Source organism: Haemaphysalis longicornis, unplaced genomic scaffold, assembly GCF_048455015.1.
Source record: "Haemaphysalis longicornis isolate Haplotype H1 unplaced genomic scaffold, Haemaphysalis longicornis Haplotype H1 scaffold_10, whole genome shotgun sequence".
NCBI classification, from domain to species: domain Eukaryota; kingdom Metazoa; phylum Arthropoda; class Arachnida; order Ixodida; family Ixodidae; genus Haemaphysalis; species Haemaphysalis longicornis.
Window position 1 is genome coordinate 139537257 of NW_027526204.1, and position 25523 is coordinate 139562779.

Consider the following 25523-nt stretch of genomic DNA (forward strand, 5'->3'; position numbering starts at 1 on the left):
TGGGTTGCGTTTGTCGTATCAATGAGTTCCTCTTGCGTTTGTGAGGTTGTTTGTGCAAAAAATGCTTTTGAGAGAGTAAATAGGTAAATGGTGTTTTAAATTCATCTCCAAAATACCTTGCTCAAGCCTTTGTATGCGTGAAAACTGCCACGGTTCCCCAAGCGTCCGGAAACGACTCGGCACGAACAAAGGTGAGAAGCTACTAGCGTGATTAGTAGTTTCTTGCGGTCGTCGTTAATGAGCTATCACTGCACAGTACCATAGTTTGGCGAATTCTGTGCGCAGCACTCGCCGGTGCCCAGCGCCACAATTTGTGAAGAAGTACACGCTTGGGCTTACTTTTGACATTACTTTTCTCGTTAAAGAAAACTGTTGAAACGGTACAAGCAGTACAACGAATGCACAGGCTATCAGCCGAGCTCGCGCTCAGCCTTTGTGGACTAGTGATGCACAAAACTTTGAGACATAAATTTCGGTGATGTCGCAGCACAACGATGGAGTGCAACGTAAATACGCTATTAGGGCAAGGGGGGGGGAGCAACTGTACTTTTTTTTCTTTTTTTTTACAGTTGGCGCCTTTCTTGCTGTAACCCCGTTTTTCTTGTTTTTCGCTCACATTCTCAGATTATATATGACGCACTGACCGAGAAGAAATAATAGTAAAAGAAAGCGTCTGAGTCAGAACACGTTGACCAGACAGAGTAGTAGTGTCTTCCAGGCTGTTGCGCCTGCTACCAAGATGACACTAACAAAAAAAACCAAGAAGTTTGTAGTAAGTCCGCATGTACGCAATGTTTCTCCGGAAAATAGCCAGCAGATAACGCGTGTGACTACAGAGACTGAATCAGAAATCGTTTGTAAGGTCCCTTTGATATAATAAAATCCTACATAGGCCAATGCGTTTAAAGGAGCCATGAAGAGAAAACACAAGTTTGGTTCATTCAAAAGATTGTCTCGTTAGAATCATACTGACACCACTTTTAACGTAAACTTCGCTCAAATAAGCTACATAATTAGGAAAAACGGGAATGGTCATGCGACCCACTAGCTCATTTCCCGCAACAGAACCTGTGATGTCACATGGGCTAAGCTCTGCGATTGGCGGAGGCTGGCAGAAGCAGACGCAAATTAGGTAGAGCTTACAAACTAGACGAACGAGCGATTTGCGCTTAAATTTAGGGCACATTCTTTACAAAGCAATAAGAATGATGGGACAAACAGTGGAAGTTACGAAAGCACATGTAAACATAGAAGTACTGATACGTTCTGCTGTTCGTACTGCGCACAGCATGCTTTGGTTTAGCTGCACAGCACTACGGGGCTTGGGGTTGTCTCAGACGACACTGGCCGATTGACGCAAGCAACGGTGTCTTACGTGACCCCATTTGTCGAGCGAGCACTGTTTCAGGGAACGAATATTTTCTCCCAGAACAAAAACAAGCCAGGTTTAAATGCGGGCAAAAACAAACCAAACGCTTGCCACGGTATGGTGGCGCCATCTAGGTTACGGAACGTAAAGAAACGCGGGAACAAACCTACACCGCTTTACAGGGTGGAGACAACCTTTGAACGGTCCCGTGCCGCCGCAATTGGGCCAACGGGCTCAACGCGTTATTCTTTTCGTTTCCCACGAGACCTAGCAACGCGAAACAGACAATATGATTCAAACTTCTTCAGTAAACCGCGTTGCGGCGATAATTTTAGCGCGGTTTTGACACAATGACTTGCTTCGGCGGCGAGCGAGCAACCGAACATGGCGGCGCCAGCGTTGCGTGTGTCTACCCTGTACGGCGGATGCGTGAATGAAGGTACTCTAGGCTGCAGAGCGGTCGGTTCCCGTGATGTCACTTGGGGGCACGAAAACGCACGATTGAGCGGGAAAATCAAAATTTTAACCTAAATTGTTTAATTTCTCAGTGAATAAAGCACCGTTTGTATCCGGACAAGCGCTGGGGGCACTATAAAACACGAAATCTTTCGAATAAAACCAACTTGCATTTTCTCTTCATGGCTCCTTTAAGAGCACAGTTTAGCATAAGGACATTACAAATACTAGACAGTTGTTGCACATTGTGGTGTGTCCGCAAACTAAAACTCAACAAACAATCATCTTACTCACATTACTCCAAAGAAAAGAATAGAAATGATGGAGGAATTGTCGTTGTTCCGAACACAAATTGTTGGGGTTAATACACCATCTGTTTCCAAAAACCCGTATGAAGTGCATGTCATGCGATTTTGTAATCTGGACCAAAAATAAAGCTGGAAAGGGGCCAATTTAAGACAATTTGCATTGCCACTGACCGTTACTATATCTCCATGCTGCATTTATTGTTGATGTGATCAGTTGTCTAGAGATATTCATGATGGGCATATGTAGTGAATTTCTGTCTGAGCTAAAAATGAAGCTAATAGAGTGCACATTTGTCTTACTGCTTGTACCATTTTAGTTGTCTCCTGTCACATAAAACAGTATTACAAAAGGATAATGGCATATTAGCTAGCTGCAAACGTATGTTTATGAAGAAAGTTTGGAATGGTATTGCTAATTTCTGACATACTGTAGTTTTCTTCTGCTAGCACACATTGAGCTATGAATAGTACCAGACCTTCCCAGAATATTGTGTGCATGTTCAAGGCACTGCCCTAGAGTTTTATTCATTCCAAGCCTTTCACTGTAGCAGGTTTGAGATTTTTGAATAAGATAAGCTCATTCACAGGCAAAGGCCGGTGAATGAACTTTTGGCTTTTTTTTTTTTTTTTGTCCTTGTGCAGTAGGATATTTTCATGTTAGAGCAGTAAAACCACTCTGCATCCTTATTTACCTCGAGATAACAAGTTTTGCTTACCTTAAGTTTCAAACTGCTTTAGTGCTCAGTGCTTTAGTTGTGTACACTTTATTATCTCGCATTTTTGCCGGCATCTGGTCGGCGCGTTCATGGCGCCTTCTCAAGCCCTGGATGTGAACAAAGCTGCCAAGGAGTTGTCGCTGATCAACCTGTCCATGTGTGAGTAGGCCAAGCCGCGCTTGCACTGGTTCAATTAGGACGTTTCTCATTTACAGAAGGTAACCACTTTTTGTGTATAGCTGATGTTGATGTTGGAATTTTCCTTGCAGACCCATGTTGTGTTTGCAGTGCAATTAACCGGTTATTCTGGGTGTATCAGGTTTTGGCAGGATGTGGTATGCGATTTGTGTGCACTAAATGAGAGAGAAGCTGTGCAATTTGTGCTCGCTGCCCTTCGTGTTACCGCTTTGCATAGAGCTGCCCTTGTGTCTAGTTTTCTTGTCTTCAGGTTTCACCTAGGAATGTTTATAACTACGTTCATTGGGTTGCGCTAGGTTGTTATATGTACTCGAGAGGGCTTAAAGTGGCATCAAAATGATGCTAGGGCAGGAGATGACAAAGGCTTCAATTTCAGCTTCGTTCCTGGGAGATCAAGTGGTTGCTGTTTGGCCAGCTGCAGGGCAATTCGACAGGCTTGTAAACCTCAGAGCTTTGTCACTTGTGGCTTAGCAATGTTTACCACACCGTTATATCATATTTCCTAAGGTATATGCGTGCTTTCTCCTTCTGAACTACTATTTGTACCTATTGGTCCAGTAATCATAAAATGGCCCTGGTGGTGGCCTCTGGATGGGAGGGCCCTGGTTGGTTCCCTGCTCCGGTGGCCGAGGTGCAGCTGGAAATCCAGGGCAAGCGCAGCAAACAACGGATGCCCCACTGTGGGCAGCTCAGCTGGCCTGGGCCATCGTCCGAGATGACCTGAAGGGCCACACCCTGGCCTATTCGGGCGGCTCTGTGCAACAGCGACAGGGCTCGGCTTCATCAGGCGCCGTGCTAGGGGAGGGCACCCGGCAAATGCTGCTGTAGTGTGCGGTGTCCTCAGCCACAGCCGAGGTGGTGGTAGTCAGCATGGGCCTGACCCCAGCACTGTGCCCTGCTATGCTACGCCCGGGTGGCCCTGCTGTGCACCCGGAGGGCGACTTGTGCTCACTCCTGGTGCGGGGAGTGCTATATCGGGGCGCCTGGCTGCGGCCGCAGTGGGAGCCCTCACACAGGGAGCTCAAGGGCAACGAACCAGTGATGTGATATCTGCGCCTAACCGTGCCGAAAGGTAAATCCTGCTACATCCTCCTTCATTTCAAGCAATCTGCGCTAATCTTGTGCCGAAGCTTCGTTTCGCCGGGCTTCTGCGATGTGTTGGCTCTGGTGGGAGGAGTCCTTTACGCCACGGGCGTTGAAGGCATATTTTACATAAAATGAAGTGGAAGGAAGTTTTTACATAAAAGGCGCTGAGTGCCTTCTGCACGACTGCCTTTCAACGACGTCATTTTGCAGAGCCTGCGCTTCTTAAGCCCACAGCTGAGGAAAGAAAAGTCCTCTAGAGCTCATTTTAGGGTGCTACAAGTGATCTAACCCTGTGATGAATTGACTTTGATGGATGAATACATGCTCGTCCAGCTTGAACATGTTGATCAGATCCGTCTACCCGAATTAACGAGTATTGGCAGCAGAGTTTTGAGCAGAAGGAGGCTAACAACAAAACCAAATTCCCTCTCTTGGCTTGCCTAGTGAAGGCATTGCTGTGCATTCCACATAGAAAAGCGTTTGGGGAAATGGGCTTCAATAAGAACTGCCGGCACCTTAATGAAAGGGCTCAGTGTGCGATACAAACTGTTAATGGCATCAGGCACATTGTTTCGTTCTTCAAGCGCTTCAATGTGACACCAGAGGTTTTGATAGCAGTACAAACATCGAGCAGACTGCCAAGAGCGCATTGTGGCTGAAAAGCTCAGGCAGCTAAGCAGTGGTATCTTGACCCAGCCAAGGCTGGTCCTAGTCATGATGCCCGAGACAGGCTCCAGCAAGAAGTGGAGACCACAAAAATAATGTGGCGAATGCGGAGCATCTAATTAGCCTCGACATAAAGTCCAAGAGCTTCGGGTATGTCGAAAGTGGGCAGTCTCTTCTAGCTGAGGGTAAAGCTGGAATGGTGGCAGCACTGGACAAAATGGTACAAAAAACAACTTTGGTCCTATCACGATAGTTCCACTTTCATGCATATTTAACCAGAGAAACATGGGTTTAGCACAAGTGTCTGTTTTGTTTCGTTACATTTTCTGATTACTTAATTAAACAAGTTCAAAGGTGTTTTCAGGGGATCTAGTCATATTGTGTTTTATTGCCATGTAGTCGTTTTAGCTTCAGGATGTTGTTTTCATGTTCATCAAACTGTCCACATTAAGTGACTGTGTTTCGTTCATTCTGGTTTTATGAAAAGTTCTGTAGCCTACCGAATTGAATGCTACCCTGATAGTCGTTTTTTAAATGAAAGTCAAGTTCCTTCATGATCTGTTGGCTCATGTGGTGTATGTACACATCGCATGAACTCTTTTAGTGCTGGTCCTGAGGCATTTCATAGTCACTGCTAAAAGACATCTGTGCGGCAGAAACTCATCTGTACCGAAGGCATTTTACTTGTTTAAACATTTCTGTGTGCCCAGGATGCTGCTTTTAGGGCTCCTCTTAGTTGTTTTCCTCCCCTTCCAGCAGCTCTCGGCCGTCCTGTGCCCCATGTGGGTTCCCGAGCAGAGAAACACCACCTGGAGGTGACTGACAGCCCTGCCTGCTGGCCATGGAGAGTGGTCAGATTTAACAACAGGGAGGCGAGCTGCTGGCCACACGGCGGAATCTTCGGCTGCTGGACCAGCTGCTGTTGCTGCCGGGCTGTGCCAGGGAGCGGGACAGAGTCCACAAGGCCCTGGGCTCCTACCTGGATGCTTCGGGAGTCGTCCCCACGCTTCGCCTCCCAGCCCGGTGATTTGGAACAACATTGAGGAACTGAAGGTTTGTTTGTTTGTTTGTTATCTTCTCTTGTGCATGTGTGTGTGTGTGTGTTTTTAATACCCCTTTTTAAGGGACACTGAAGTGATTTGTAAATATTGCAGGAATACTAGTGCGAATTGTAGTCTGGAGTCTCAGGCCATATTTTCACCACTCGTGGCATTTCCGTGAATTTATTCGGTAGAAATAATCAATTCAAAAATGCTGCCTTCCTCCGCATCCTTCTTGCTGATTTCCTGACATTTTGTGTGACATCAAAACAAGATGGTTTGGCTGCACTACTGTGCGGCTCGCCGACCCTCCGACAGTCGGTCCAGTGTATAGTCTTCTGGCCGCCAGCGGGTCGTCTTAATTTATTTGCTCAGTTGAAACTAAGCCATGACCCGTTTGTGCCTGGAAATATCTGCCTTTAGTTTGTTAGTTTGTAGACTGTATTCAGCTTTAACTCGCTCCACACATGCGACGCTCCGCTGACTGGTACGCTAGTAGAAAAAATCAAAGGCCAATTGAAGGTGGGAGAAGCTTTATCAAAGTTAATAAAGGTACAAAAAAGAAAACTGCGCATAAAACAAGGACACAAGAGAAGACAAATAGACACATAGGGTGCAGACTAGCAAGTGATTTTTTATTTTAGTAAAAACATAGCATGAAGGAAACTGCGATAACCTAGGGCACAGAACAAAGATGAACAACCGAAACCACAGCCAAAAGACTGAGCGCAACACGGGGGGGCAAGGAACCCTACACTAGGCATGTGCAATCGCTTCGCACATAAACAAACAAGGCGAGGAGTCCTGTTATGATACGCGATCTCGGTGCTTAGTAGGGACACTGACTGTGAACTGACGCAGTCTTCGCCTTTATTTTCAGAATCACGTATGCTTCAAAAATCTCCTTGCTGCACACACCCCTGTAACGCTTTGTCACTTCGCATGCTTTGAGGCGTGGCGCACAGCCTTTGCAGTCTTTACAGCTGGTGGCCAGGTTGCTGCCGGTAAAAGTGCGGAGGCTGTCGGCGTGTACCCTCAGTCAATCATTAATGCATCGGACCATTTGGCCAATGTACGATCACCCACAAGACAAGGGGATTTCGTAGACGACGCAGCTTGACAGTTAAAAAAGCAAGGCTAGAACGAGGGCTAGTTGGTTATACATCTTCTTGAACCGCGCTGTTCTAAAACTTAGACAAGGGAAGAGCACACAAGGACGGGACAAAGCGCGTGTCCCGTGCTTGTGTGCTCTTCCCTTGTCTAAGTTTTAAAACCGCGCAGTTCAAGAAGACTTAACAAAGCGCTTCTCGTGTCTTTTCCGGCACCCCACATGTCTATTTTCTTCAGAGTTTACACGCTTACACAACTTTTTAGCTTGTTAGGTGCCGAAAAAACAACACGAACCCCCACCTTTTGCCTAGCTTTCTTGATCCTTTACCCAACATTGTGGACGTAAGGTAAAACGGCCATCTTGTCGCCCTTGCCCCGTTCACACGTTGTCTTCTTGGTGCGTGACTCGACAAGAAGCTTCTTGCCAACTGCCAAGATAAGGTCGCAAGGAAACCCTGCTTCCTTCAGTCGCTCCACCTGTGAACAGAAACTCGCCTCAGCTTGGTGTGTGCACGAGCGCTGCAGTGCATTCCCGAGAGCTGACGTGAACTGAAACAGTCCTGTTTGGATCGAGGGGAATAGATCCAACACACATGGGTTCACCTTGGGCTCCATATCCAAAAACTGCATCAATCCCCCGACCGGTGCTTCTATTGTTTGCTGTCTTTGTTTACTTCTATTGTTTACTGTTTATTGTCTTGTGTAGATGTCTTTTAGATTTACAATAGCCCTTTTTGCGTTTCATGGGAGTGACAGCTAGGTTTCATTTTGCAGCGCGGACAACGAATTCGGCCTTGTTTTGAATGTATACGTCGTCCAAAAATATAATTCGGGGAGGTGCTTTCCTAATATACGTGGCAATAACTGTACCTTTTATAGAAATAGAGGCCACGCGAACATGTTAAGTATATTCCAAGTCTATGGGTCGTTAAATATGCGGACCAAGGAGAGTTAATGAAACCACGGAAAAATAAATGGTCTGCCAAGTCCGGAAGCAATGTAATAGTTCATGCGAGAATGGCAAAAAAAACACTGCAGCTTCGCAAATCTAGAGACGTTCGTCTTTAAGCAAGATTGAACTCACTAGACCAACTAGATGCGAAATGCAGTGATGTTCTCCAAGGCAGGGAGGGGGAGGAGGGTGCGCTTAACTGTCGTTGTGTACAATTGTGGAGCGAAATCAAGGAAAGGCCGTTTTAGTAAATCACACACAAGCTGCGCGTTCACCTTTATTTTGTTTTTCTACTTTAACGAACGGGGGATCACTCGGCGGACACATTTTTTGGAGTACAGTAAGGAAGTTCACGAGCGATAAAAGGTGTCGTTGGATTGACTGTGGTATCTGATAAGGTCCCCTCATTTCACTTGTGCTAAATTCTGCAAGCTCCCTGTGTCATATGATGATGTTTCGAAAAAGCGTTTAGTCACGGCCGCGGATATAAGCGGAGGGTATATGTAACTGATGACTGTTTGGGGAAGCTCACCTCGCGACGAGACGACCCAGCCGTAAATTCTTTGTGCTGACTCCCGCGTGTAATTTTGCATTATCAATATTACTTATTGCGTAGAATGTCCGTGATATTTATGCCACATTGGCTTGTTCAGGGTAGGGATCAATATCTGAGATATGAAGCGTAACTGCCGAACTGTCAGGTATGAGTGCTCCGCTAGATTATGGAACCACACGAAACCGATTTACATCGCAGTGTATAGCCGTAGAATGAGCATTTGAACGAACGCTGCTTACGGAGTTACTGTTAGCAAATTTCAGGGCAGTGCATTTACAATCAGGTCCATGCATATATGCCGGTTTCGTGACGCCGGCTTGTGACACATACCTGGCGCTTATGCGGACCGAATGTACCACAGTAAGATCGCGTCAGAAGCATTTACGCTATCGTAAATGCACCACGTTTGTGAACAGAGTGACTGCTCCACATAAATATATATTTCCAACGCATACCAACGGAAAATATCAGTCGCGAACGTGCCTTAAAAGCAACGGCGACAGTGGTGAGCGGGCCGGCAACTCCTGCGACTGCTTTCGAAACGGGCCGCTAGGGGGATTTCAGTGGCGCCCCTACAGGCAGCGCTCGAGGCGTATACGCCTCCTGCGGGCTCTGGCTTGCTCCCGACGGCTGCAGCACCCGGACGGGCCCGGGGGGTCGCGGGGTGGTGTTGAGGGCGTTGTAGTAGGCGCAGCGGGCCGCAGGCCTCGCCCCAATCAGCACAGGCCGGAAGACGGGCTCCTTCGCGGGCGGGCGCCAGTTCTCCCAGTCCTCGGCGTCCTTGTCCCAGCACTCCTCCGGCTCGGGGAGGTTCCTCGACGGCCTGATGGGGTAGAGGGCGTCCGCCTCCCCTGCGTCCGCTGACTGATGCCATTTTTTTTAACGTGCGCCTAACGTGCGCCGAAATCTCGTACACACTGGTGTTTTTGCTTTTCGCCTCCATCACAAAAGCGGCCGCCGCGGCCGGGAATCGAAGCCGCGACCTCGTAGAAGCATGACTGAAAGTCTATAAAACTAATTTCATGTAATCTGTGATGCCTAAGGATGCATATCAGCCTGCTCCCTTCCCTACTATGGAGCTGTAATAAACCGGGTCGTCAGCCCGCAGCTGCTTTCGTTCCTGACTGCTGCATACGTGTAACTTTGGCTTTTTCTTCTTGTTCTTCTTTGTTTTTCAGATGTTGCATTCACTTGGCTTCAGCGCACTGGCCTTGTTCGACAAGTCAGGACACCTCTTTGAAGCTCCAAACCCGAAGCGCGTCCAAGCCTGGCCGTGTTCTGTACAAGCTTGCAATCCTTCACGCCGCCAAAACATGGCGTCGTAGCATCTCGCCATGTCGCTCATACTCCTTGCTTCAATTGCGAAAATAAAAGAGTTTTCTAAATATTTGCTGCCTCTATCAAGGCTCCTGAGCTCGCTGGCTACACCAGCTTGAGCACAGTGGCGTGCATGTACAGAATTGAAAAGAAAAAATTAAAAATATGAATATAAAAGGGAATTTGGATGGGAAACTACGTTCTAGAACAAACCCTCACTCACTAAGATCTCTGAATACGAATAAATAAGATCACATGAAAACTCGCGTCGAAGAGAAAACTTACACGTGATGTGAACGTTTCCCTCATAAGGTCTAACATTACGCTGCACGCAAGGGAGCAAATTCTGACTTTCCTAGGCCAACCTCTCCAATAAACATATTTCTCTCTCTCTTTCTCTCTCGGGTGCAAGGACTGACACCCATCTGCGGGGCATATACTTCCACAGTTCCAGTGAAAAGTTTAACTAAAGAACGCTTGAAAAGACCCCCTTTATCAGCAAAAGATTTGCCCGATAACATGAAAGTTTTCACCCTTCGAGCCGAAGTATTCTGCACTATGGTCAAAAACACGGCAAGTTTGCTGAAAAGTCCGCGGATCTCTAAATTACTGTCTCTGCTAATTAATTACGCGAAACTCGGTAATGTGTGACTAATTACAGCTTCGCAGGCTTGAGGATGTGAAGGGGCGTATATTTTGAGCGTCCCGAAAATCTTTGGCCGGAACGGGCGTTGTCTAACCATTCTGAAGGCACCAAAAGGCGCTAAGAGGCACGATTTGCGTCGCCGTTATCAAGAAAATCTTTTGCTGATAAGGGGGGTCTTTTCAGCGAAACTTTTTTCCCTCAAAGGGTGTAGGTAAACCCTGCAAAAGAGAGTCAGCACGTACACCCTCAAGGGAGTCAAAGTTTACACCTTTTCGCGCTCCCTAATGTTACTCCATGGTTACACCTTCGAGTGAAAAGTTTTGCTAAAGAATGCTTGAAAATACCCCCCTTATCAGCAAAAGATTTTCCTGATAACGGCGACGCAAATCGTGCCTCTTGGCGCCTTCCTTGCCCTTTTCGGCGCCGTCGGAATGGTTAGAAAGCGCCCGTTGAGGCAAAGACTGCATGCGGGCTGAGTTGAGACTTACGTATTTCGTTCCCATTAGTACACCCGTGGCTAGTAGCGCTAGTTCTGAAGCTTTCAGCCTTAGCTTGACCAGGCAAATTACCCATGTGTTTAGTTCCACACGCATTAGGGAACATTATTAGAGCCATATAATGGCGGAGTCTGTTCTTGAGAGGGCGTTTCTCTGCGCCAATGACGTGTGGAGGTTAGATGGCGGCATACAGTGGCCGGCAGATTTCGTCGTCTTGTCAGAGATTGAGCCCCGCGCATAAGCCGTAAGCCTGATTCAGTAACTTTTCAGCAATTTTTTTCACTTTTGTTCCTTTCTCTTTCATTTCTTTTACTTGGTCTGTTATAGCATTACTGTTTCTTTACTTAATTCAGTACATGTATTTCTATCGTCGAATAGGACTCCTCTGGTTTGAAGCGAAAATATGGCCGTATGTGAACATTATTGGTTTGCCGCTGTGCTTTCGGTGCCTCTGATTAGTGCTGAACGCTTTGGTGAGTGGAGCAAGGGAGGACAACAATCGTGAATCATTTTATGCATTTTTATTGACCACGAAGGAAATATATTCTCTGCCAGGGCACACTTGCTTTCGAGATAAAAAAGCCCGCTGGCCAAGCAAGTAGGCGGGAGACATAACCAAACGTCTTTCGACTCTTGGCAGCGTCATTGACAGACACTGACGCCGCCATCACTACGAACACTGGAACGCGCGCACACTGTTTATTTCCGGTGAGTTTGAAGCAAACGTCCCTCTGGGGGTGAAAACTCAGTCGGGGTTCTCCACAGGCTCACATCCTCCGCACAGGTAATGCGCCACTCTGGCAGGGCTGCTACGCTCCTCTGTGACGATCTGCTTGGGGCTTAGCGTCACTGAGGCGCTTTGCGACAGTTTTTCGCATTGCCACCATGCATAATCGAGCCCTTCACTGCACATTTACGTACAACACTTGTCGATACTGAATCGCTAATCTTTGAGCAGCTACATCTGATAACACTCTGGAATGGCACGCCGTGGTTTATGTGGACACAAATTGGTGCAGTTAGAGCCACTGAGAAAACTAATCAGTACGCCGAGTATTACACTCAACTCTACGAGTGACGACAAGAACGGTCAGACTTCTGTACGCATGCTACTTTGCCGGCGGCTACGCCGAACTCCCCTGTACAAGTTACACACAACAGTCCGTTTACCTTTTTCGCCGTCCAGGGCCAAATCCTGGGAGGACACGTTGCCTAGAATGAACACTTTCACACCAGCCAGATCGATGACAAAGTACCCGAGTAAGAACTTCGCTTCATGAACGGTGTGACGTTCACACGGGGTCAATGGCTGTCCCTAACCGCACTCCTAGCGAATCATTTTTGGAATTATGCTCACTAGGAGCGCGAACTTGTTCGCTCTTTTTTTTTTCTCCCAACTTTAATTAGCGCCATTATGACAACTAGGATTTGCTAAAATACTGTTCGAAACGAGGTACAAGAGACGGACACAGTACTTGATGTCACTCGAGCCGACAGAGCCAGCGAGCCGCATCGACTGTGTACAAACGACAAAGGCAGTACTCCGGTTTCGAACAGGGTTTAATTCCAAGACAGGCGCAGCGACGGACAGCTCCACTCGAACGGCATCCGTGAAGGCTCGATGACGGCACCGTCCTCCAAGGTGGTAACCAGGACGCATAGATAGGAGGCGGTCTGCACCAAGAGGCAAATCACGTTAAAAATGTTACGTTTAGGGAGATCACCATTCCTTACCGATTGCAAACAGGGTTTAATGATTTCAAGACAGGCGCAGCCATGTACAGCTCGACTCGAACGGCATTCTGGACGTCTCGATGACGGCCCCGTCCTGCTCGGCGGTGGCCGGTACGCATAGGCAGGAGGCGGTCTGGAACAAAAGGCAAAGCACGTTAGAAATGTTGTAATTTCGAAGGTAATCACGGCTTACCGAATGCGGGGACCATGATTACGCCTGGCAGGAACGGGATGGGACGCTGAAAGGCAAAGTAACAGACGAACAGCGACAGAACCACTTTTATTACCAGAAAACACCTCTGTACAAAACACGCGTCGTCGAGCTCAGTAGATAGGACAGATGGAGACGTGTACCTGCCTAGCCAGAAGAGTAGTGCATGTTTGCGGGAAGGAGCAAGTGCAATAAGACACGACGCAAGGGTCAGGGAAAGGGGAGGGCGGAGGCGGTGCCGGACGCGAACCTGAAAAGGAACCAAGGACACCAATTTCATCACTCGCCTTTGCCACGACCCCAATTTGGTGCCGCGGACCGCAGAGCTGCGTTCCGTGCTTCAGTGGTGCTCGCTGAAGGTGGCGACTGTATTCCGAACGCCGCGCGAACCGAGGACGCGCGAGCGGAAGTCATGCCTCGGCTATCGCGGCGTTCGGAAAGGAAGACCGACTATCACCACAGCTTAACGGGGCCACCGAGCTAAAGACCGCCGCGTTTAGAGTCCCAGAATAGAGGCAGCGACGAAGGGCTTCCACCGCGCTTTCGCCGCTGTCCCGAAAGCTAGAGCCTAACGCGCACCGCAAAGCTTTGGTGACAGTCGGAGTCCCTGCATCGCGACAACCCACGAAACGTCCGGCTCCGAGGCGAATGTGCGCCCGGTTTGAAACTTAATCCAAATTTGCGAAGGTTTGGCGTCGCGAGAGAACGAGACAAAAGCCGGTTTCGTGGGTACGCCGCATGTCGCCCCGGGCCTTCGGCCACGGAACTCACCACTTGGAAGAGTTGTCGGCGAAGCTGTCTACGCAGGTCGGACGTGAGGGAAGTTCGCAATTGAAGGGCCCACCGGGATGCGCTTGTCCGAGCGAGCCGGTTGGGAGCGGTGTATGGCACAGACACAAAGAAAAACGACTGTAGAAAAAGAAAACGACAACAGTTATAGAGTTGAAACAACTCTTAGCGAGAAGCAAACTTCCCCAATATACAGTACCGCGCGGAAATAAACTCACCCATCCATCGACGCCAATAGCGCGCCGCCAGCTACTCCGAGTCCGATACGCAATTAACAGGCGTGCAACATGGCGCTTCCCTTGTTCTAAAACGCGTTTATCCCGGCGTTACGGAGCGCTGATACTGGCCGGCTACCGCGCCTGCCCGCCCACTCTTTCACATCGCTATCGCATTCCAGAACATTCTGCCAGTTGAAAATCAAAACGACGAAAAAAGACAACTTCCGCTTGTAGTTATCGCATGAAGTCGCAGCCGAGCGGGCACCGGAGCGTGCATGACAAGGCATTTTATGCTGCGTCACGAAGCAAGAGAACCTTCTTGCTCGGTGGTTCTGCCTGCCTATCGCGCTGTCATTGCGTGTGTGCTAGAGGGCTTTGGCTGGCGCGATTGCATGGGCTCTCGATCATGCGGCCGCCGTAACCGACCGTCTTCCGCGGCTTTTGAAACCGAATAAAAAACGCCATGTTTCGAAGGAATACAGCCGGCGGCGCAGGAGCACAAATGCTACTGCGTACGAGTCGTGGCTGTGAAGAAGGACGTAATTTGAAGTGTTTGTTAGAGAGCTGCGGGTGATATATTGTTATATGTTATAAAAAATGATACGAAAGCCGGTTTCGTGGGCACGCCGCACGTCGCACCGGGCCTTCAGCCACGGAACTCACCACTTGGAAGAGTCGTCGGTGAAGACTGTGAAGCAGCATACCGTGAAGGAAGTCCGTGAGGCCCTCGCGGTTGGGAGCGGGGATGGCACAGGCACAACGAAAAACGACTAAAGGAAACGAAAACGACAACACTTATGGCATTAAAACATCTCTTAGCGCGAACCAAACTTCTCCAATAGACAGTATACCGCGTGGAAAAAAACTCACCTGTCCATCGCCGCCGTCACCGCGCCGCCGCTACACTGCTCCCGATGCACAACAGGCAGGCAAGATGGCGTACCCCTTGTACTAAAATGCGCTTATCCTGGCATTACAGAGCGCTGCCGCCGGCTACCGCCTACTCTTCCACTCTTTCGCATCGATATCGTCTTCCAGAACATTCTGCCAGTTGTAAAACAAAACGAAAAAGTTATCGCATCAAGTCGCAGCCGCGCGGCCACCGGAGCATGCATGACAAGGCATTTTATGCTGCGTCACGGAGCAAGATAACCTTCTTGCTTGGTGGTTCTTCATGTCGGCTAGGGGCTTCGGCTGGCGCGATTGCACGGCGATCATGCGGCCGTTACCGTCCGTCTTCCGCGGCTTTTGAAACCGAATAATATACACGTCTTGAAGAAACAGTCGACTGCGCGGGAACACAAATGCTACTGCGTACGAGTCATTGATTGATTGATTGATTGATTGATTGATTGATTGATTGATTGATTGATTGATTGATTGATTGATTGATTGATTGATTGATTGATTGATTGATTGATTGATTGATTGATTGATTGTAAGGTTCAACGCGCCAACAAAATGAAGGCGATGAGGCGCGCCGTATAGTGGAGGGCTCCGGATTGATTTTGACCACCTGGGGATCTTTAACATGCGCCGAAATCTCGTATATACACGGGCGGTTTGGCTCTTCGTATCCACTAGAAAAGCGGCCGCCGCGGCCGGGACTCGAACCCGCGTCTCGTTCTCAGCAACACAACGCCTTAGCCACTGAGCCATCGCGGCGGGTGCGTACGAGTCGTGGCTGTAAGAAAATTAGTGCCCTTTCCACTCTGAAGAAAAATGACCTGCGAAGCTGGGCGCAGTCCACGAGTGCATGAAAGGAAACACGTTTGTTCGTAAATAGCGATTGAGCATACTTCCTAGCCAATTAGCTGAATGAAACTTGGAAGGACCCAAGGTTCAGTCTCGCGGACCAGCTAGGAGCTGACTCCCGCTTCGTAGGCATCTCACTGTTCGTGTAACACACCAACCCAATCCGCTCGATCACTGAGAGGACACCGGACAAGTCGCATTGGGCCGTTTGACGTCCGCGTTTAAACAAAGGGGGTTAAAAAAATTCCTCCTTGGTTTAAACCTCCCGCCAGCACAACGGAGGCGCCATCAGTAAGGACCGCGTGCACGCACCCCTCCCCCCAAGCCGTGCACGCCGGCAACCGGTTATGTGCGCGGGCTTAGAAGTGAAAGAAACCTGAACAAGTAATACTGCCCCACGTCGGCTATTTAAGCGGGCAAGTTGCTCTTCATCCGGGAGGTATTCGCAGCTACTCGACGAGCTGGAACTAGACGGCGCAGTGCGGCGGTAGCGGCTTTCTATACATGGCGAAGTTGCGCAAAACAAACAAGGTCAAAGACGAAACGACAATAAAGTGCGTTTGTCCTTTCGTTTCTTATTTGCCCTCGTTTGTTTTTGCGCAACGTTGCCATCGATCGCCTCCAACTAGGCCGGCTCGCGGTATGGCTTCCTATTCACCTATTCGCGCTTCTGTTCGGCCGACGCCATTCCCACTCTTCCTCGAAGCGAACGAAATGCATCCATCCTATAGCGAGTTAAAGCTGGAAGGTCTCTAGCTTTATTCCAGCGGACAAACATGGAACCGTCGGTTTCCCGCCCCCGTCGTAGGCACCTTACTGTCTAATACACCAACCCAGACCCAAACCGATTACGAAAGACAACGGACAGGACGCATTGAGCCATGAAAATTGCACATCTAAATGTCGAACCAGCACAACGGGTATTATCGAAAAGGCATGAAGGCCAACTGTCCGTGCGCGCCCGGTGATCTGCGCATATGTATGCATGAAATGCACCGGCGAGAATGCCGTTCGGATAGCCTTTCCAGTTGAAGAATTATGGGCTCACGCCGCCGTCTCAACCGGGCACATACTCGGCGAGGTGGAATTTGAGGCGGCCACGGTGGCGGCGGCTTTCGGTCACTTTAACGCCCATTCACGCTTCTGTGTGTTCTCCGCAATCACCTGATAACGGTGCTACCGCCGTTGTCAGCCAATAGAGAGAGAAAGTGTTTATTAAAATGAAAATATTTACAAGGCGAAGATTCGCCTCTCGACAGAGGGCACAGGTCTCGCCGGGGAAAAAAAGTGGTTTGAAAAAAAAAACAGTGAAAGGGCAATGAAGAATGAAATGTGATAACAGGCTATAAAAGGCTATGCACAGACTATATACATACACACTCATGTTACCTACAGACTATTTACATTCACACGCACATACACATTGGCCACTTATGCTTTCGAGCTTCGATTCCTATACTGATCATACCGAAGTAGCGTATTGTGCTATATGTCCTCCAATTGTTCGTTGTATTGCTAATCATTTGCTCTTTCAGGTTGGATGACCACCTGCACCCCAGGTTTCCCGGATATCCCCGAGTGGTGAGCCTGCCCGCATCACTGTCATGCAAATAAACTGATTTGATTTGATTTGATTTGATTGACTGTGCGAAGTTTGTGAGCCGGTGAGGAACCCACCAGAGAGGCGTCGCTTCGAACTCAGCGAGTGTAAAGTGTGAGTTAGAGAGTTCGTAGTGGTGGTGGCGTTGTCCCGTTGACGCTGCCGCAAGTCAGCAGTCCGTCTGTTCCGTCGTTTACGTAGTTACCGTGTTGGCCGGGACCCGACTGCGCCTGCGCGCGCGGAAGGGCGAGGAGGGGCACCTCACCGTGACGAATGCACGGGCATGGCGAGGGTCGGTCCGCGGAACATAGCGGAACTAACCCCCCTACCGCGACGAATGCGTAGGTGCGCAGACGGGTCCCGGTCAGCACGGTAACCACGTACAACACGGAACATACATAGTCATAAAACTCTCTACTCTCTAACAGCCGTCTGATTCTTTTTCCCGCCTGCTTACCGGCTGGCTCCTCCCTCTGGAAAACAAGCAAGACCTTACTGTGAAAGCATATTCAAGAGCGACAGTTAAATATTCTTCGTGGTAAATAAAAATGCACAAAATATTTGTCGTCTTCTCTTGTTCCACTCTTTGATGCACTCACCAGAACGCACCGAAATGACAACGGTAAGTACAAAGAAAGAATAAGCACGTACGGGTGCATTTTTGCTTCGACGAAGAGGTATATCCTGTTCGGTAGTACAAGAGTAAAAAATTGCGCCCACTTCCGCGCGAGGGGAACCCTGTGTAGATGCGACGCATCGTGGGGTTCACTTGGTGTTTCCGTTGGATTGATTCTGAAATCGCGTGAAACGTGTCGGGAACGCGTATGATTATTATGTTTTATGATTATTGTTATGTTTTATTGGCCAATCTTGGTCAATCTCTATAAGTGGTATGCTTGGGGCTTCGCCGTCGCAACGACCTTTACTCCATCATTGTTGCTGTAAGTGGGAGCTTCTTTTCTTTTATTGCAAGTGTTAATCATTGCCCCATCATGCGTTGTATCAGTAGCATCTTGACGTAGTTTGAATGAGTCAAGGATATAAGGTGCGTTCGTAGCATTTGATTCTGTCTCGGTTTTGTGGCGCGGTGGGAAGAGCACCATGTACCTCGCGTTCCGCCCACAGGGTCGTGGGATCGAAACCGGGCGCCGCTAAATATTATTTTTTTATAGTGTAGGGGGAAGGGTGTGGACGAACAACAACGCCGTATGGAGGGACAAGGCGAGTGAATGAGATGCAGTCGCATCTAAAAGGGCCCATCTCCCCGCGAGGGGGACTCGAGTAAATGCGTCGCATAGGGGGTGGGTGTATTGCGTTACCGTTTAGGGGGAGTTGGTGGTAGTGAATGCGTTGTATCAGCAGCTTCTTGACGTAGTTTGAATGAGTCAAGGATATAAAGCGCGTTCGTAGCCTTTCATTCTGTGTCGGTTTTGTGGCGCAGTGGGAAGAGCACCATGTACCTCGCGTTCCGCCCACAGGTAGTGAATGCGTTGTATCAGCAGCTTCTTGACGTAGTTTGAATGAGTCAAGGATATAAGGCGCGTTCGTAGCCTTAGATTCTGTGTCGGCTTTGTGGCGCAGTGGGAAGAGCGCCATGTACCTTGCGTTCCGCCCGCAGGGTCGTGGGATCGAAACCAGGCGCCGATAAGTATTATTTTTTTATATAGTGTAGGGGGAGGGGTGCGGACCTGTTGTTGAGAGCGAGGAGGGTAGCGTGATGCGGGAGAGGAGGAGTGGGGGAGAGGGCGCACCTGGAACGGCTGTTGCGGACGCCGAGGCACGCCAACGCCGACAACGCCGGGTGACATCGTGAGTTAAAGAAATGCTCTGCATTTAAAAATTGACTGAGTTAAGCTTGCTGCTCTGGCAGGTGTCTCTAACGACGCGGCAGGAGCCGCTAACACCAGTCTCCAACAGAACGACGGCACCCGGCCGGGGCAGCATTTCAGCTGGCGTACCCGCAAATTTTCCCGCCATTTTTTTGCGGGGCTACATTGGTTGCCAGACCAGAAAGGCCCTCCCCGCTAAAAGAGCGGCTGCAGGTGGTCGCCAGTTTATGTTCGCAGATCTGTCAGTCCGCTCTGGTTACAAACCCCTGCGCGCTCGCGCCGCGGGCTCTGGCTCGGGCCCGGGTGCGGATCTGTCAGCCCAATCTGGTTGCAAACACTTGCTCGTTCGCACCGTGGCTGCTCGCTATCGCCACGGCTCGGGCTCTGGCCCGGGTTCGTTCCTTTAAATGCAGAGCATTTCAGTAACTCACGATGTCACCCGCGTTGACGTCCGTAGTCCGCACCGTCGTTGTCCCTACTATATAAAAAAAAAATACTATCCGGCGCCCGCTTTCGATCCCTCAACCCTGCGGGCGGAACGCAATGTACATGGTGCTCTACCCACTGCGCCAAAAAGCGGACACCGAATGGGACGCTACGAACGCGCCTTATATCGTTGACTCATTCAAATTACTGCTGACGAGCGCTCTCTCGTCAGCAGTTGCCACAAGTGCGACAACATTAACGTAACGCAAACTACTTAACGTCGTGCGCCCCCGGAAACGCTCTGCATTTGATCGTGCCCCTCGCGAGGGGGATGTTTCACTGCGTCTTCTCTCGGTCGCGGGACCCGTGGCGCCATCTGGCGGAGGCGCGGCACAACTCGTAGCACTTGGAAAGATGCGGCGCCAGCCAGCTGTGTGTGTGCGTGCCGCACTTGTAGAAATGGCGAGTACATTGGCTGTCCACAGAGCAAAGCATTCGTGCAAGTAAGCCGTTGCAGTCAGTCAGTCAGTCAGTCAGTCAGTCAGTCAGTCAGTTAGTTAGTTAACAACTCCGCAAGCATTTGCGTTTCTTGCTTTGTAAACAAAGCGAAACACGCAAGAATGACGAAATTTCCTTGACTCATTCAAACTACGTCAAGAAGTTGCTGATACAATGCATTCACTACCACCAACTCCCCAAACACTAAACGTTAATGCAATACACCCACCCCCTATGCGACGCATTTACTCGAGTCCCCCTCGCGGGGAGATGGGCCCAATTTTTTCACTGAAAGAGCGCTGCGGAAGAGAGGCAGCTTGCCCTCTCTCTCAACGCTCGGAAGGAATAAAACGCAGGATACGCACGCTCCATGCGGCGCCTTATCGGGAAAATCTTTCGGCCAAAAGGGGGGTCATTTCAAGCGTTTCTTAGCGAAACTTTTTCACTGAAAGAGCACTGAGGAAGAGAGGCAGCTTGCCCTCTCTCTCAACGCTCGGAAGGAATAAAACGGAGGATACGTACGCTCCATGCGGCGCATTTTTCACTGAAAGAGCGCTGAGGAAGAGAGGCAGCTTGCCCTCTCTCTCAACGCTTGGAAGGAATAAAACGGAGGATACGTACGCTCCATGCGGCGCCTTATCGGGAAAATCTTTCGGTCAAAAGGGGGGTCATTTCAAGCGTTTCTTAGCGAAACTTTTTCACTGAAAGAGCGCTGAGGAAGAGAGGCAGCTTGCCCTCTCTCTCAACGCTCGGAAGGAATAAAACGGAGAATACCTACGCTCCATGCGGCGCCTTTTTCACTGAAAGAGCGCTGAGGAAGAGAGGCAGCTTGTCCTCTCTCTCAACCCTTGGAAGGAATAAAACGGAGGATACGTACGCTCCATGCGGCGCCTTATCGGGAAAATCTTTCGGTCAAAAGGGGGGTCATTTCAAGCGTTTCTTAGCGAAACTTTTTCACTGAAAGAGCGCTGAGGAAGAGAGGCAGCTTGCCCTCTCTCTCAACGCTCGGAAGGAATAAAACGGAGGATACCTACGCTCCATGCGGCGCCTTTTTCACTGAAAGAGCGCTGAGGAAGAGAGGCAGCTTGCCCTCTCTCTCAACGCTTGGAAGGAATAAAACGGAGGATACGTACGCTCCATGCGGCGCCTTATCGGGAAAATCTTTCGGTCAAAAGGGGGGTCATTTCAAGCGTTTCTTAGCGAAACTTTTTCACTGAAAGAGCGCTGAGGAAAAGAGGCAGCTTGCCCTCTCTCTCAACGCTCGGAAGGAATAAAACGGAGGATACCTACGCTCCATGCGGCGCCTTTTTCACTGAAAGAGCGCTAAGGAAGAGAGGCAGCTTGCCCTCTCTCTCAACGCTCGGAAGGAATAAAACGGAGGATACCTACGCTCCATGCGGCGCCTTTTTCACTGAAAGAGCGCTGAGGAAGAGAGGCAGCTTGCCCTCTCTCTCAACGCTCGGAAGGAATAAAACGGAGGATACCTACGCTCCATGCGGCGCCTTTTTCACTGAAAGAGCGCTGAGGAAGAGAGGCAGCTTGTTCTCTCTCTCAACGCTCGGAAGGAATAAAACGGAGGATACCTACGCTCCATGCGGCGCCTTTTTCACTGAAAGAGCGCTGAGGAAGAGAGGCAGCTTGCCCTCTCTCTCAACGCTTGGAAGGAATAAAACGGAGGATACGTACGCTCCATGCGGCGCCTTTTTCACTGAAAGAGCGCTGAGGAAGAGAGGCAGCTTGCCCTCTCTCTCAACGCTTGGAAGGAATAAAACGGAGGATACGTACGCTCCATGCGGCGCCTTATCGGGAAAATCTTTCGGTCAAAAGGGGGGTCATTTCAAGCGTTTCTTAGCGAAACTTTTTCACTGAAAGAGCGCTGAGGAAGAGAGGCAGCTTGCCCTCTCTCTCAACGCTCGGAAGGAATAAAACGGAGGATACCTACGCTCCATGCGGCGCCTTTTTCACTGAAAGAGCGCTGAGGAAGAGAGGCAGCTTGCCCTCTCTCTCAACGCTTGGAAGGAATAAAACGTGGGATACGTACGCTCCATGCGGCGCCTTTTTCACTGAAAGAGCGCTGAGGAAGAGAGGCAGCTTGCCCTCTCTCTCAACGCTTGGAAGGAATAAAACGGAGGATACGTACGCTCCATGCGGCGCCTTATCGGGAAAATCTTTCGGTCAAAAGGGGGGTCATTTCAAGCGTTTCTTAGCGAAACTTTTTCACTGAAAGAGCGCTGAGGAAAAGAGGCAGCTTGCCCTCTCTCTCAACGCTCGGAAGGAATAAAACGGAGGATACCTACGCTCCATGCGGCGCCTTTTTCACTGAAAGAGCGCTGAGGAAGAGAGGCAGCTTGCCCTCTCTCTCAATGCTTGGAAGGAATAAAACGGAGGATACCTACGCTCCATGCGGCGCCTTTTTCACTGAAAGAGCGCTGAGGAAGAGAGGCAGCTTGCCCTCTCTCTCAACGCTTGGAAGGAATAAAACGGAGGATACCTACGCTCCATGCGGCGCCTTTTTCACTGAAAGAGCGCTGAGGAAGAGAGGCAGCTTGCCCTCTCTCTCAACGCTTGGAAGGAATAAAACGGAGGATACGTACGCTCCATGCGGCGCCTTTTTCACTGAAAGAGCGCTGAGGAAGAGAGGCAGCTTGCCCTCTCTCTCAACGCTTGGAAGGAATAAAACGGAGGATACGTACGCTCCATGCGGCGCCTTATCGGGAAAATCTTTCGGTCAAAAGGGGGGTCATTTCAAGCGTTTCTTAGCGAAACTTTTTCACTGAAAGAGCGCTGAGGAAGAGAGGCAGCTTGCCCTCTCTCTCAACGCTCGGAAGGAATAAAACGGAGGATACCTACGCTCCATGCGGCGCCTTTTTCACTGAAAGAGCGCTGAGGAAGAGAGGCAGCTTGCCCTCTCTCTCAACGCTTGGAAGGAATAAAACGGAGGATACGTACGCTCCATGCGGCGCCTTATCGGGAAAATCTTTCGGTCAAAAGGGGGGTCATTTCAAGCGTTTCTTAGCGAAACTTTTTCACTGAAAGAGCGCTGAGGAAAAGAGGCAGCTTGCCCTCTCTCTCAACGCTCGGAAGGAATAAAACGGAGGATACCTACGCTCCATGCGGCGCCTTTTTCACTGAAAGAGCGCTGAGGAAGAGAGGCAGCTTGCCCTCTCTCTCAACGCTCGGAAGGAATAAAACGGAGGATACCTACGCTCCATGCGGCGCCTTTTTCACTGAAAGAGCGCTGAGGAAGAGAGGCAGCTTGCCCTCTCTCTCAACGCTCGGAAGGAATAAAACGGAGGATACCTACGCTCCATGCGGCGCCTTTTTCACTGAAAGAGCGCTGAGGAAGAGAGGCAGCTTGTTCTCTCTCTCAACGCTCGGAAGGAATAAAACGGAGGATACCTACGCTCCATGCGGCGCCTTTTTCACTGAAAGAGCGCTGAGGAAGAGAGGCAGCTTGCCCTCTCTCTCAACGCTTGGAAGGAATAAAACGGAGGATACGTACGCTCCATGCGGCGCCTTTTTCACTGAAAGAGCGCTGAGGAAGAGAGGCAGCTTGCCCTCTCTCTCAACGCTTGGAAGGAATAAAACGGAGGATACGTACGCTCCATGCGGCGCCTTATCGGGAAAATCTTTCGGTCAAAAGGGGGGTCATTTCAAGCGTTTCTTAGCGAAACTTTTTCACTGAAAGAGCGCTGAGGAAGAGAGGCAGCTTGCCCTCTCTCTCAACGCTCGGAAGGAATAAAACGGAGGATACCTACGCTCCATGCGGCGCCTTTTTCACTGAAAGAGCGCTGAGGAAGAGAGGCAGCTTGCCCTCTCTCTCAACGCTTGGAAGGAATAAAACGTGGGATACGTACGCTCCATGCGGCGCCTTTTTCACTGAAAGAGCGCTGAGGAAGAGAGGCAGCTTGCCCTCTCTCTCAACGCTTGGAAGGAATAAAACGGAGGATACGTACGCTCCATGCGGCGCCTTATCGGGAAAATCTTTCGGTCAAAAGGGGGGTCATTTCAAGCGTTTCTTAGCGAAACTTTTTCACTGAAAGAGCGCTGAGGAAAAGAGGCAGCTTGCCCTCTCTCTCAACGCTCGGAAGGAATAAAACGGAGGATACCTACGCTCCATGCGGCGCCTTTTTCACTGAAAGAGCGCTGAGGAAGAGAGGCAGCTTGCCCTCTCTCTCAATGCTTGGAAGGAATAAAACGGAGGATACCTACGCTCCATGCGGCGCCTTTTTCACTGAAAGAGCGCTGAGGAAGAGAGGCAGCTTGCCCTCTCTCTCAACGCTTGGAAGGAATAAAACGGAGGATACCTACGCTCCATGCGGCGCCTTTTTCACTGAAAGAGCGCTGAGGAAGAGAGGCAGCTTGCCCTCTCTCTCAACGCTTGGAAGGAATAAAACGGAGGATACGTACGCTCCATGCGGCGCCTTTTTCACTGAAAGAGCGCTGAGGAAGAGAGGCAGCTTGCCCTCTCTCTCAACGCTTGGAAGGAATAAAACGGAGGATACGTACGCTCCATGCGGCGCCTTATCGGGAAAATCTTTCGGTCAAAAGGGGGGTCATTTCAAGCGTTTCTTAGCGAAACTTTTTCACTGAAAGAGCGCTGAGGAAGAGAGGCAGCTTGCCCTCTCTCTCAACGCTCGGAAGGAATAAAACGGAGGATACCTACGCTCCATGCGGCGCCTTTTTCACTGAAAGAGCGCTGAGGAAGAGAGGCAGCTTGCCCTCTCTCTCAACGCTTGGAAGGAATAAAACGGAGGATACGTACGCTCCATGCGGCGCCTTTTTCACTGAAAGAGCGCTGAGGAAGAGAGGCAGCTTGCCCTCTCTCTCAACGCTTGGAAGGAATAAAACGGAGGATACGTACGCTCCATGCGGCGCCTTATCGGGAAAATCTTTCGGTCAAAAGGGGGGTCATTTCAAGCGTTTCTTAGCGAAACTTTCTCACTGAAAGAGCGCTGAGGAAGAGAGGCAGCTTGCCCTCTCTCTCAACGCTCGGAAGGAATAAAACGGAGGATACCTACGCTCCATGCGGCGCCTTTTTCACTGAAAGAGCGCTGAGGAAGAGAGGCAGCTTGCCCTCTCTCTCAACGCTTGGAAGGAATAAAACGGAGGATACGTACGCTCCATGCGGCGCCTTTTTCACTGAAAGAGCGCTGAGGAAGAGAGGCAGCTTGCCCTCTCTCAACGCTTGGAAGGAATAAAACGGAGGATACGTACGCTCCATGCGGCGCCTTATCGGGAAAATCTTTCGGTCAAAAGGGGGGTCATTTCAAGCGTTTCTTAGCGAAACTTTTTCACTGAAAGAGCGCTGAGGAAGAGAGGCAGCTTGCCCTCTCTCTCAACGCTCGGAAGGAATAAAACGGAGGATACCTACGCTCCATGCGGCGCCTTTTTCACTGAAAGAGCGCTGAGGAAGAGAGGCAGCTTGCCCTCTCTCTCAACGCTTGGAAGGAATAAAACGTGGGATACGTACGCTCCATGCGGCGCCTTTTTCACTGACAGAGCGCTGAGGAAGAGAGGCAGCTTGCCCTCTCTCTCAACGCTTG

General features: G+C 49.9%; 2 long non-coding RNA genes across 7 annotated transcripts; one reads left to right on the plus strand and one right to left on the minus strand.

The window, feature by feature from the left end:
- LOC144159465 (uncharacterized) lies at positions 1–9842 on the plus strand. Of its 2 annotated transcripts, none has more exons than XR_013320308.1 (5): positions 1–191; positions 2955–3008; positions 3606–4119; positions 5556–5852; positions 9636–9842. It is a non-coding gene; the product is annotated as an uncharacterized LOC144159465 (long non-coding RNA). The 2 variants fall into 2 exon arrangements; XR_013320309.1 differs by having other exon boundaries at positions 5559–5852.
- A 2617-nt stretch (positions 9843–12459) lies between these two features.
- LOC144159466 (uncharacterized) lies at positions 12460–15466 on the minus strand. Of its 5 annotated transcripts, none has more exons than XR_013320310.1 (5): positions 14740–15466; positions 14533–14639; positions 13634–13771; positions 12652–12784; positions 12460–12591 (listed from the first exon to the last, which is right to left on the minus strand). It is a non-coding gene; the product is annotated as an uncharacterized LOC144159466 (long non-coding RNA). The 5 variants fall into 5 exon arrangements; XR_013320314.1 differs by lacking the exon at positions 13634–13771 and adding an exon at positions 12845–13112 and having other exon boundaries at positions 14740–14882; XR_013320313.1 differs by lacking the exon at positions 14740–15466 and adding an exon at positions 12845–13112 and having other exon boundaries at positions 14533–14696.
- Positions 15467–25523: the final 10057 nt, after the last annotated feature.